A 12,423-nucleotide genomic window follows, 5' to 3' on the forward strand; every position below is an offset into this window, starting at 1 on the left:
TATAAGAATTAATATTCTCCTGCTTTACATTTTTCAGAGAAAAATGCCAGGTTTGTTAATATCACAATTACAATACAATGAGCTAGTGTTTTAAGTTACCATAAACAGGATAGCTAGAATTCAGAATAAGCTTCCAGTACGGATCATAAGGCTCATAACCAACTTTTGATTTCCATGCTTAGATGATAATTATAATAGTTAATATTTACAGGTACTGTTTCAAACTCTTTACATATGTTAACTTAATCCTTAGAGTACTCAATGGATATACCATTATGATCTCCATTTTATAGTTGAGGAAGGTGAGGTATAGAGAGGTTAAAAAATTTGCTCAAGACAACTCAGCTAGTAAAGCGGTAAATCTGGAAATCAAACCCAAGCAGCATAGTTCTTAAACACACATCAGTACCACTCATTAAAAGTCTGAGAAGTTAAGTTCTAGTGTATTTGTTGTCATTTCAGAACAGAAGCTGAAAGGAAGCCATGTTCTTTAATCTTCCCTTTTCATTGGCCACGTTCTTATTTGATAACAATTCAGGATAGGTGGGAAAGACACATCACCCAGTGGGTGGTCAAGAGAGAGATCGAAAACCGAAAAAAAATGTTGACAGTTTAATGAAGGGATTTGTACAGTGTCAAAAAGAGAAGCTTGGTATGTTCTTACTAGCAACTGTCAAATCCTTCAGAATTTTAAAATAGAAAATAGTGGTGAACGTTCTCAACTTGAAGAGAGAACGAAAGCCAATAGCTTTAAACTGTAGCAGGAGAGCTTTCAATGAGATGTCATCACTATTTCTCCCTTCCAAGAAGAAAGGAGAGAGCTAAGAGGCAGACAGGGTCTGATTTCAGAGTACTTCCCTGAACCAAGTACAAGTTTTCAAATGAGATTAAAATATCTGGTGAAAGATACCTTTGGTTCCATGTGAGCATCTCAAGGTGCAACATATTTTATCAGAAAAATCCAGGGATAGGACCTTTCTAATTCTGACACCTAAGTTAATAATATATTCCTCTAGCAACAGTGACATTGAACATGTATCTATAAACTGGGAAAATATAGGCAGACATTCAAAACCTAAACTTTTTCACTTACCGCATCTTATATAAGTGTGGAGTATATGAAAATTGGAGAATTAAGAGTAAATTAAGGTGTAACAAATATTTTATACCTGGACACATCTTAAATCTCAAGTGGTAACATAACTGTACAAAGAAATTTCAAAGGTTCTTTGAAAGGAACTCGAATCACATTTCCTTGGGTAATTAAAAAAAAAGAAAAATTATCCCTTTGCTCGTATAGTTCTTGTTAGCCAAGGCTTAGCCTATGCCTAGAAAGGGCCTAGGTTGAGAGCCCCTCTGTTAATGGGGAAAGTTCTTATCTTGGCACACAGCTAGAAATAAAATATGCAGAATGAGGTTAAGGAGAGCAGTCTCAGGAGAATGTCCTACTTGCATAAGGGGTGGGGGCTGGTGTCTAAATGGCATGGCCTGCTGAATTTACCAAGGATGAATGCTTGCCTGAAAAAATTTAGCCCGAGATAGGGGTGCACTTTTGTGAAGGTTAAAAAAAACACAAAAACAAAACATGAGCTGATTTTTACTGTCTAACCAGGTTAAAGAAAAAAAAAAAAAAACAAAAAACTTCCCCGGTGGCTCAGATAGTAAAAGTGTCTCCCTACAATGCAGGAGACCTGGGTTCGATCCCTGGGTTGGGAAGATCCCCTGGAGAAGGAAATGGCAACCCACTCCAGCATTCTTGCCTGAAAAAGCCCATGGACAGTCCATGGGGTCGCAAAGAGTTGCACACAACTGAGTGACTTCACTACTTTCACTTGACCAAGTTAGTGGAATGCTTGCTTTTCCCATTAAATATGTCTGTCTCTCAGTTCTGCTAACATAATAACTCATGGATGTCTTAGGATGCCACAGTGATAGATTATACATCTATTCATACAGAATATTCCCTGTTTATATATAGTATACATATGTTTGTGTATAATTTGGGGAGGCCATGATTACATCAAACATACCCCTTTCCGTTTGTTCTTATATAAAAAATACTTTACTGTAACTTCTGCAATGTCTTAAATTGAAAAGGAAATAATTTAATATGAACATTTTCTATAATTACCAAGGAATTCTACAGAACCATTATCTTAAAAGCTTAAAGAGCCATTGGAGACCACTTCTGTTTTTAATCAAGTAATAATTATGGTCTGGGCTATCTGTGCTGAGGTGAACAAAACATTAATTTGCCATCAGAGCTGGTTAATAGAGTAAGATTTGTTTTTGACTAGTTTGGACTTCCTGACAATATCCACCATCAACAGGGTTCAGTTCAGTTCAGTTGCTTAGTGTCCAACTCTTTGCGACCGCATGGACTGCAGCATGCCAGGCCTCCCTGTCCATCACCAACTCCCGGAGCTCACTCAAACTCATGTCCATCGAGTCGGTCATGCCATCCAACCGTCTCATCCTCTGTCATCCCCTTCTTCTCCTGCCTTTAATCTTGCCCAGCATCAGGGTCTTTTCCAATGAGTCAGTTCGCATCAGGTGGCCAAAGTATTGGAGTTTCACCTTTAGCATCTGTCCTTCCAATGAACACCCAGGACTGATCTCCTTCAGAATGAATTGGTTGGATCTCCTTGCAGTCCAAGGGACTCTCAAGAGTCTTCTCCAACACCACAGTTCAAAAGCATCAATTCTTTGGCACTCAGCTTTCTTCACAGTCCAACTGTCACATCTATACACGACCCCTGGAAAAACCATAGCCTTGACTAGATGGACCTTTGTTGGCAAAGTAATGTCTCTGCTTTTTAATATGCTATCTAGATTGGTCATAACTTTCCTTCCAAGGAGCAAACATCTTTTAATTTCATGGCTGCAATCACCGTCTACAGTGATTTTGGAGCCCAGAAAAATAGTCTGACACTGTTTCCCCATCTATTTCCCATGAAGTGATGGGACCAGATGCCATGATCTTCGTTTTCTGAATGTTGAGCTTTAAGCCAACTTTTTCATTCTCCTCTTTCACTTTCATCAAGAGGCTCTTTAGTTCCTCTTCACTTTCTGCCATAAGGGTGGTGTCATCTGCATATCTGAGGTTATTGATATTTCTCCCAGTAATCTTGATTCTAGCTTGTGCTTCTTCCAGCCCAGCATTTCTCATGATGTCCTCTGCATATAAGTTCAATAAGCAGGGTGACAATATACAGCCTTGACGTACTTTTTTTCCTATTTGGAACCAGTCTGTTGTTCCATGTCCAGTTCTAACTGTTGCTTCCTGACCTGCATACAGATTTCTCAAGAGGCAGGTCAGGTTGTCTGGTATTCCCATCTCTTTCAGAATTTTCCACAGTTTATTGTGATCCACACAGTCAAAGGCTTTGGCATAGTCAATAAAGCAGAAATAGATGTTTTTCTCGAACTGTCTTGCTTTTTCCATGATCCAGCGGAAGTTGGCAATTTGATCTTTGGTTCCTCTACCTTTCCTAAAACCAGCTTGAACGTCAGGAAGTTCACGGTTCATGTATTGCTGAAGCCTGGCTTGGAGAATTTTGAGCATTACTTTACTAGCGTGTGTGATGAGTGCAATTGTGCAGTAGTTTGAGTATTCTTTGGCATTGCCTTTCTTTGGGATTGGAAGAAAACTGACTTTTTCCAGTCCTGTGGCCACTGCTGAGTTTTCCAAATTTGCTGACATATTGAGTGCTGCACTTTCACAGCATCATCTTTCAGGATTTGAAATAGCTCAACTGGAATTCCATCACCCCCACTAGCTTTGTTCGTAGTGACGCTTTCTAAGGCCCACTTGACTTCACATTCCAGGATGTCTGGCTCTAGGTGAGTGATCACACCATCGTGATTATCTTGGTTGTGAAAATCTTTTTTGCATAGTTCTTCTGTGTATTCTTGCCACCTCTTCTTAATATCTTCTGCTTCTGTTAGGTCCATACCATTTCTGTCCTTTATCGAGCCCATCTTTGCATGAAATGTTCCCTTGGTATCTCTAATTTTCTTGAAGAGATCTCTAGTCTTTCCCATTCCGTTGTTTTCCTCTATTTCTTTGCATTGATCACTGAGGAAGGCTTTCTTATCTCTTCTTGCTATTCTTTGGAACTCTGCATTCAGATGCTTATATCTTTCTTTTACTCCTTTGCTTTTCGCTTCTCTTCTTTTCACAGCTATTTATAAGGCCTCCCTAGACAGCCATTTTGCTTTTTTGCATTTCTCTTCCACGGGGATGGTCTTGATCCCAGTCTCCTGTACAATGTCATGAACCTCCGTCCATAGTTCATCAGGCACTCAATCTGTCAGATGTAGTCCCTTAAATCTATTTCTCACTTCCACTGTATAATCATAAGGGATTTGATTTAGGTCATACCTGAATGGTCTGATGGTTTTCCCTACTTTCTTCAATTTAAGTCTGAATTTGACAATAAGGAGTTCATGATCTGAACCACAGTCAGCTCCCGGTCTTGCTTTTGCTCACTGCATGGAGCTTCTCCATCTTTGGCTGCAAAGAATATAAGCAATCTGATTTCAGTGTTGACCATCTGGTGATGTCCATGTATAGAGTCTTCTCTTGTGTTGTTGGAAGAGGGTGTTTGCTATGACCAGTGCATTCTCTTGGCAAAACTGTATTAATTTTTGCCCTGCTTCATTCTGTATTCCAAGGCCAAATTTGCCTGTTACTCCAGGTGTTTCTTGACTTCCTACTTTTGGGTGGTATCATCTGCATATCTGAGGTTACTGATATTTCTCCTGCAGCAATCTTGATTCTAGCTTGTGCTTCATCCAGCCCACAGGTTAGCTTTAGGCAAAATCCAATCACCAGCTACCGGGGATCAGAACCATACTGACTGATTCATAAACTACCACAAATCATAGAATCTAAGCAGCATGGATTATAAGATAAAATTATTTAATGAATGGCCCAGAACAAAAAAAAAGCAGCCAATGAAACTATGATATGATACTTTAATAATAGTCCTGCTAGACAAACTTGTCACTCACATTAGCTTCTTGTTACTTTCAAAAATTTTTTCATGTATTCTGAGGGATTTAGTAAGTTTTTCTATTTTAGTTGCTTTGTTCATGATACTTTGTTTATGAGATATGACCATCCTATGACTATCTCGACAATAAAGTTCAACCTACCCTTCTGCTTGTGGGTATCTTCCCTTAAGACCTGTAGAGCACTAGATTGTTGCTTTACAGGAAAACATGAAATGATAGTCATTACTCCAAAATGAGTTTTCACATTCCTAGTATAAAACTGATACCCCTTCTTTCATACACAATAACTTTCTACCCACGTCCTAATAATTCCACCTTTCAGTTGGCAATATACACAACTATGACCAAGTTAGCACATGTGTAGGTAGTGGAATCTGTTTCATATAGCATCAGCAATTATAATAAGCCATTAGTTATAAGACACATCCCAGTTTCAGATATGTTAAAATATGAATAGTTCTGCATCTTACATTCTGTACAACACTATTGTTTTCTCGATATTTCCTTTATACATGAAGACCTAGGTTGAAATAAGAGTTTGCGTCATTCCTTTAGCTCAGGAAAACACGGAGATGAGAAAATATAAACCCCATGAGCTGAGAAAGCCCCAGAGCTGTATTTCATCTACAGAATAATATGAATTAAGATCAGAAGAATGTGGGGATGATAATCCAGTCCCCATGCCTTCCAACTCAGAATCCTAGCAGTTTATTCAGTTCATTTTAAAGAAAGCACTAATACCAAGTGGATATAGGTAAGTCATGCTATCTTCTTTAGCTTCAGCATCTTCATCTATAAAATGAGGCTACCGCATTTTGCATTTACTTTCTGGGGCTGTTGTAAGACAAATGTGGTTGAGGTAGGATCATGCTCTACTTTGTAAGTTGCAAACATCTTTTTACAAATATAAAACACTGTTAGTCCCAGCTTGGGCAGCCAACTCTTTCTCTTTCTAAATCCACCTCAACTCATCCCTTGTAATTTCTATCATCTAAATAAGAATTTGACTTTTCTTAATTGAAGAAAAGTTGTCTTGTCTTTCCTCGTCTCAAATCTTGTCTCCAGCTCGTATCTTGAGGCTGAGGTCCTAGACAAATGCATTTCTAACTGGGAGTAAATGGTCTTCTTTGGTGTGTCTATTAGGAGCATGACACATGTCTATTTAGTAAATTATTCTTTCATGTGACATTTCTGTGTATCTACTTTTTCAGTCATTTACTGTATTTTGCAAAATTTCTTATTTGGGAATGGGTTTCTATCACCTCATTAGGGACTGTCATATTTCCTTGTCTATTAGAGAGACCATTTTAAAGAAAGTGGCTGTCACAAAATAACACACATGTGAAAAGATGATTTATTTCTGAATCGCTGCTAAAGATCCTTTGGGGTTTACTGTTAATCTCAGCAAGATTAATGGACTCAAAAGCAATATGCTGGTCACCATGGTTACCCGACAAATGGCAATTAACTCAGACCTTACCAGTAACCAGATGATGGTTACTATTAAAAAAAAAATCTGTTATCTGTCTTTAAGTTAAAAACAAAACAATAACCCCTCTCTATATATTGTCTTATTTTTATATGTTTTCTCTGTAAATGTATATGTAAAGAAAGAGGATTTTTTTCCCTTTGTTTTATATTATCAGGCAGGGGGAGATGAGATTTTCATATTTCACACATAAATGACTGAATGCTGCACAGAATAAAATAATTTAGGAGAGTTATAAACAAAGAAACCAAATTCCTATAATATCTCTATTTCCTCTCCTTTGTTCTGCATATATAAATAATTTCCTATGAGTTCAATCTGTTTTCATAAAGAAGAGACTCTTATTAGTCATAATGTTCTGAAAAACAGTCCACAGAATGTGCCTCAGTAATCCAAAGAGCAGTTATCGTGTAGGGTCTGATCTGGGACATACATGGGGAAAATGCGGTATCAGAGAGAACGTGTTCAGCTCTCTCCTCGCAGTGAATCTCAGCCAGATCTTAACAGCAGCCCTGTCCTTCATTCTGGAAGCTCAAAGTTCCCCTCAGCATTCATTTCCCTTAATCGCTTCAACATTCAGGAGCTTCAGCCTTCCGCATCTCAGCAGACTTCAAATTGTTACGGAATTTCGCAATCTGCTACTGCTCCTCACATAGTCCCTTCTGTTACATTCCCACTAACTTAATCACTTATTTATCCAATTATTCTCAACCTTGGAGAGCTGTTAAAAATTACTTCAACCTGGAACAATTAAATCAGAACCTTTTGGGACGTTGTCATAGGCATTTAAAAAAGAATCTCGCCAGGTGAGTTCTGTGTATGACTGTATGTCTCTCTCCCCCATACCTGGTTTAGTTTTTAAAATAATCTGTTTCTTTACTTCCCGTCTAATACCCAAAGTGTTTGCCCGTGGTTTACAGAGGTACATACAGCAATACAAGGTATATACAAATAAACTTTAAAATGAGTAAGTGGCAGTAAGAAAACAAAAACAGGAGCATGATAAAGCTTAATGATTTATATATGCTGTAAAAGTTAAGAGGTAGTTTAAGAAGTTAAGACAGGCTTTGCATATGTACATTAACTCCTTTAATTAAGGAGTTATAAAATTAAATGCTAAAAAAGCACCTTCAAATAAATTTTCTCCAATATTAATATTTTTAGAATTCAAAGAAATGGGTTTATAGTTTTTGATAAGATTGCTATATTCTCATTAAATATTCTAACAAGACAAAAAGCTAAAGCAAAAATAAAAATTATCAGAAATCTCACTACCCCCAGATAACCACCACTAACATCTTGGTGAAAATCCTAGAGTAGACTGTAGTACTGAACTCACTGAGTCATGACCTCCTTCCTTGGAGGTGGGTCCTATTTCCCTGCACCTCCCTGGCTTTGGACTGGGCCAAGCACATTGCTTTGGTCGATGGAATATGAGGAGATTTGATGTGAGCCACTGGTGAGCAAGAGGCACAGAGGCCTTGTGAGTTTCATCAGCCCTCTTGTATTCTTACTCTTCACTGTGGCAGGAACCCATCCCAGGAAGAGGGCTGCTCTGCCAGCCTGTCACAGGAGGGAGAAGCCAGGAGCAGCCCAGCTGAGTTCCATAGAGATCAGCATATTTCAGCCAAACCTAGACGACCCCATCATTCCTTTCCATCTTTCACTCCCCACCCTCCTCCCAACTTTGATACAGGCTTATTAATTTCTTTGAATTTTTCAAACATGCTACAGTTTCCAACAAGTAGGAGCTATCACTATGGATGGCTCTAGGTTTTGCAAGGCCTAAAACTAATTAAAAATGTGAGGGTCCAGTTTAAGGGGGAAAAATGCAAATTAGAAATACAGATGGTCAGAATGACCATCTTTAAAAAGTCTGTAAATAGCAAATGCTAGAGGGTGTGGAGAAAAGGAAAACTGTTCACACTATTAGTGGGAATGTAAATTGATGCAGCCGCTATGGATAATAGTATGGATATTCCTCAAAAAACTAAAAATAGACTTGCCATATGATCCAGCAATACCCAGACAAAACTGTAACCTGAAAAAATACATGCATCATTATGTTCACAGTAGCACTATTTACAATAGCCAAGGCATGGAAACTCCTAAATGTCCACTGTCAGATGAATGGATGAAATGGAATACTACTCAGCCATAAAAGGAACAAAATAATGCCATTTGCAGCAACATGGATGGACCAAGAGATTATCATACTAAGAGAAGTAAGCCAGAAAGAGAAAGACAAATACCTTATGATATTTTTATGTAGAATCTAAAATGTTACACAAATGACATTATTTATGAAACAGAAACGGACCCACAGATATAGAGAACAGACTTACGGTTGCCAAGGGGGAGTGCGGTGGGGAAGGGAAGGACTGGGACTTTGGGATTAGCAGATACAACCTATTACATGTAGAGTGGATAGATAGCAGGTCTTACTGTGGAGCACATGGAACTGTATTCAGTATTCTGTGAATATGGGTAAGCCATAGTGGAAAAGAAAAAGCAAGAATTACAGATTTAGGTACAGGGCAATCTGTAGCAGATGCTGTTGGCGCTCTGCCCATAGCCCCCAGGCCTTGCCACTTCTTTGCTTGCTAGCTCACTTCCAACTGCCAGTGTCTGCAGCTCTTTGCTTTAAAATCTTCTCTGAAGCAAGGGAAGACCGCTCTGCCCATCAGGGAAAGTCAGATGCAACAGAGAGAGAGCATGCCCCAGGAACAGACCTCAGCCAGTGACAGACAGGAACCGGTGTCTACCTAGTGCCCGTCCCTGGCTCCTCAAGCTGCTGCCGCACCGATTCCCAGATTTTCAAGCATATTGGTAGAAACGCCATTTTCTGGTGGCCTTCCCATCCCCAGCTCACTTTCCCACTAAGAAAGTACAGTTTCTTACACTTTCTGAGTAGGAAAACTACTTGTATACAAATTCCCCTCTCCGAGCCTGCTTCGAGAGGAACCCCAACTAAGATGCTTGGAAGGGGCTTGTCCAGGTAAGGGGCCAAAGCTTCTGGCAAGGCTGGCAGTACTGGCTTGAAAGCGCTGATTATGAAATATCGAGAACCTCTGACAATGAGTATGATGGGTGCATTTATACCATGGAAACTGGTGAATTAAATCAGAAGTTTTTCTTAGTTTTTGCTTTTATTTTTTTCAAAGAATCTGTTTACTGGCACACCAGTAAACAGAATTGAAGCTTCCTTATTTTTGCAAGAAATCCACCAGTTGCTATCACACGTGCCGCTGTCTAAAACACATTTAGAGCCCCTGTGTCGGGCTCTGTCGTCCTCTTCCATCTTGTCTCAGCACACAGCTTCCCCTGGATTAGGCGCCCATCACATGGGGACCGCACACCCTGTTTCTCACTCACTAGGACCTTCTGCTTGTCTGTATCCCTCCTAGACCACAACGGGCAGGGCCCCTGACTGTTCTGTTCACTACTGAGCATTCAGGAAAATGTGTGGCACATAGAGAGGTCTCAGACAGTAACTGTAAATCCATGGTCAAATGAATGAGTGAATGACAGACCGAATGTGGCAAAAACGCCTAAGAAATCCGGTAAGTTCAGAATATCAGCACAGATTAGAAACAGCACAGGAGGAGAATCACCACTCTGTGTGATGCCAGTGGCCCCGCCCCCCATCCCTTCCAGGACCCAGTGCTGGCAGAGTTCTTCCACGGTCTGTGCCGTCCTGACTGTGGAAGGGAAAGCAAGTGTCGGCCCCTCCACAGTCATCTGGCGATAGTCATTCATTCCAGCCTGCAGAAATCATGGTGTCCTTTCTGCTCTAGCACCGAGAGTCAGGATGAGGATGCTCAGGGAGTAACTTAGCACTTCAGCACCGTGGAGTGGTTGCCTTGTTGGGCCCTTGTCCAGCTCCTTCATTTGACAGATGACAAGGCTGAGACTCGAGATGTGGAGTGGCATCCTAATGGATATGAAGCAGTTACGAGGGGGCTGATGAGAGTCTGCATGCTGAGACTCTCCATGCCTCCTCTTCTACAACAGGCTGTCCGCTTCCACAGGGAAAAGCAGTGACTGCATTCTACTGATTAGGAAGAGGCTCATAGGCTAAACACTTGATTGCTTTTAAAAAGAAGAAATAATATGTCTCCTAAGGAACCAAAATACTTCAAAGGAGTATATCATATGTTACCATTCCTATGTGGACTGTAATTTTAAAAAAATGATACAAATGAACTTATTTCAAAACAGAAATAGACACACGGATATAGAAAGAAAACTATGGGTGCCAAAGGCAAATTGCGGATGTGAGGGATGAATCAGGAATTTGGGATTAACATACACATGCTATTATATATACAATAGGTAACCAACCAGGACCTACTATACAGCACAGCAAACTCAACTCAATATTCTGTAATAACCTATATGAGGGGAAAAGTCTGAAAAGGAGTGAATATATGTATAACTGAATCACTTTCCTGTACACTTCAAACTAAGAACATTGTAAATCAGCTATACTATAATTAAAAAAATAAGTTACAGACACAACAAACACATACACATAAGCGCATTCCAACCTTTTTTCCTGGTACATATAAAAACAATAACATTTGTATGAAACAGTAGGGGAATATAGAGAATATAAGACTTGGCAAAACATCCCTTACAGGTTCTCTATGCCTAATAATTATAAGATAAATGAAATCACAGAATAGAGGAATATATTAAACAAATAAAAGGTTAACCACGACAACTTATCAACTGATGGAAGGAAGGCATGTGTTTGGAATGATTAGCAACCTGTAATTGAGAATAGGAATCACCATGGTGACTGCAATAGATACTCAAGCATCCTGATGGGTTATTAGGTTTAGTGACCACAGGAATCAGCAGGAGACCCAAGGGAGGGCCATCAGCAGTGAGAAACATTCCCAGTTGTGTAAGTCAGACTAAATGCCTTAAATGTTGCCTTAAATTAGCAAGTAACACCCTCTGTGATGGGGAAGACCCTGGCCCTCGCTATCCCACAAGTGAAGTACTGGCCACTCTGGTGGTATAATAAAAAAAAATGATACAAATAATATTCAAACATAAAACAATTCATTAATATAACCATATCAGGCAGTGTGCTAAATGTTTCACATTTGTTATTTAACACTTATAACACTGCAAGGCAGATGGTATTTTTTTCCTCATTTTGCAGATGAAGAAATTGTAAAATGAACACTTATTGAGGCTAAGTTACCAAAACCCTCAGCTAATATAACACAATTGAACAGCAAACCTTTTCCACTGGAGTAGGAGCTCAAAGTCTTGGGCTCTCTTTTTGTACTTAATTCAGAGAACCAAGAACTAATCTCTCAGCTTTCCAGAATCTCTGCTGAGAGGGCAGAACAAAGCCTACCAATGCTTTCTCTAGATTTTCAAGAAGACCAATGAGAAAATGTCCTGAAGGAGTCTTGAAAACCACAGAGTGCTTTATCAATGGAAGGTATAATTATCACCAGCAAAAAAGTACTTACTATCTACATGGCATTGATGTGTTATCTCAAACTCTTTCTTGAAACAAGCCTCATTGTAATTTTCTTTGCTGTTTTGTAACCTTTTAAAAAGTTAAAATGGGAGACACTATCAGGCATTACGTGAGATACTGAGGACACAGCAATAAAGACAGACCTGGGCTCTGCTCTCAGGAAGCTGTGGTGTGACCCCACACTGTGATCTTGCAAATATTCTCCAGTTACACGTATTTACTCAACAACTACTGTACACAAGGCACTAGTGTCTACAACACAGGGTGTCGCTTTTTGAACCTTAGCACGCATCAGAGTCACCTGGAAGGTTTGCAACCAACTTCTGAGTTCTACCAGGTTCTGAGGCAGGACCTGAGACTCTACATTTCTAACCAGCACTCGGGTGGCACTGATTCTGGTGTTTTCTGA

The 12,423-nt window shown here is 39.6% G+C and overlaps 1 protein-coding gene across 2 annotated transcripts in view; it reads right to left on the reverse strand.

Moving 5' to 3' along the window:
• RAB3C (RAB3C, member RAS oncogene family) overlaps positions 1 to 12,423 on the reverse strand; it is a 298,855-nt gene that overhangs the window by 43,541 nt on the left and 242,891 nt on the right. The window lies entirely within an intron of this gene.

The sequence above is a fragment of the Ovis aries genome, chromosome 16 (assembly GCF_016772045.2).
Source record: "Ovis aries strain OAR_USU_Benz2616 breed Rambouillet chromosome 16, ARS-UI_Ramb_v3.0, whole genome shotgun sequence".
NCBI classification, from domain to species: Eukaryota; Metazoa; Chordata; class Mammalia; order Artiodactyla; family Bovidae; genus Ovis; species Ovis aries.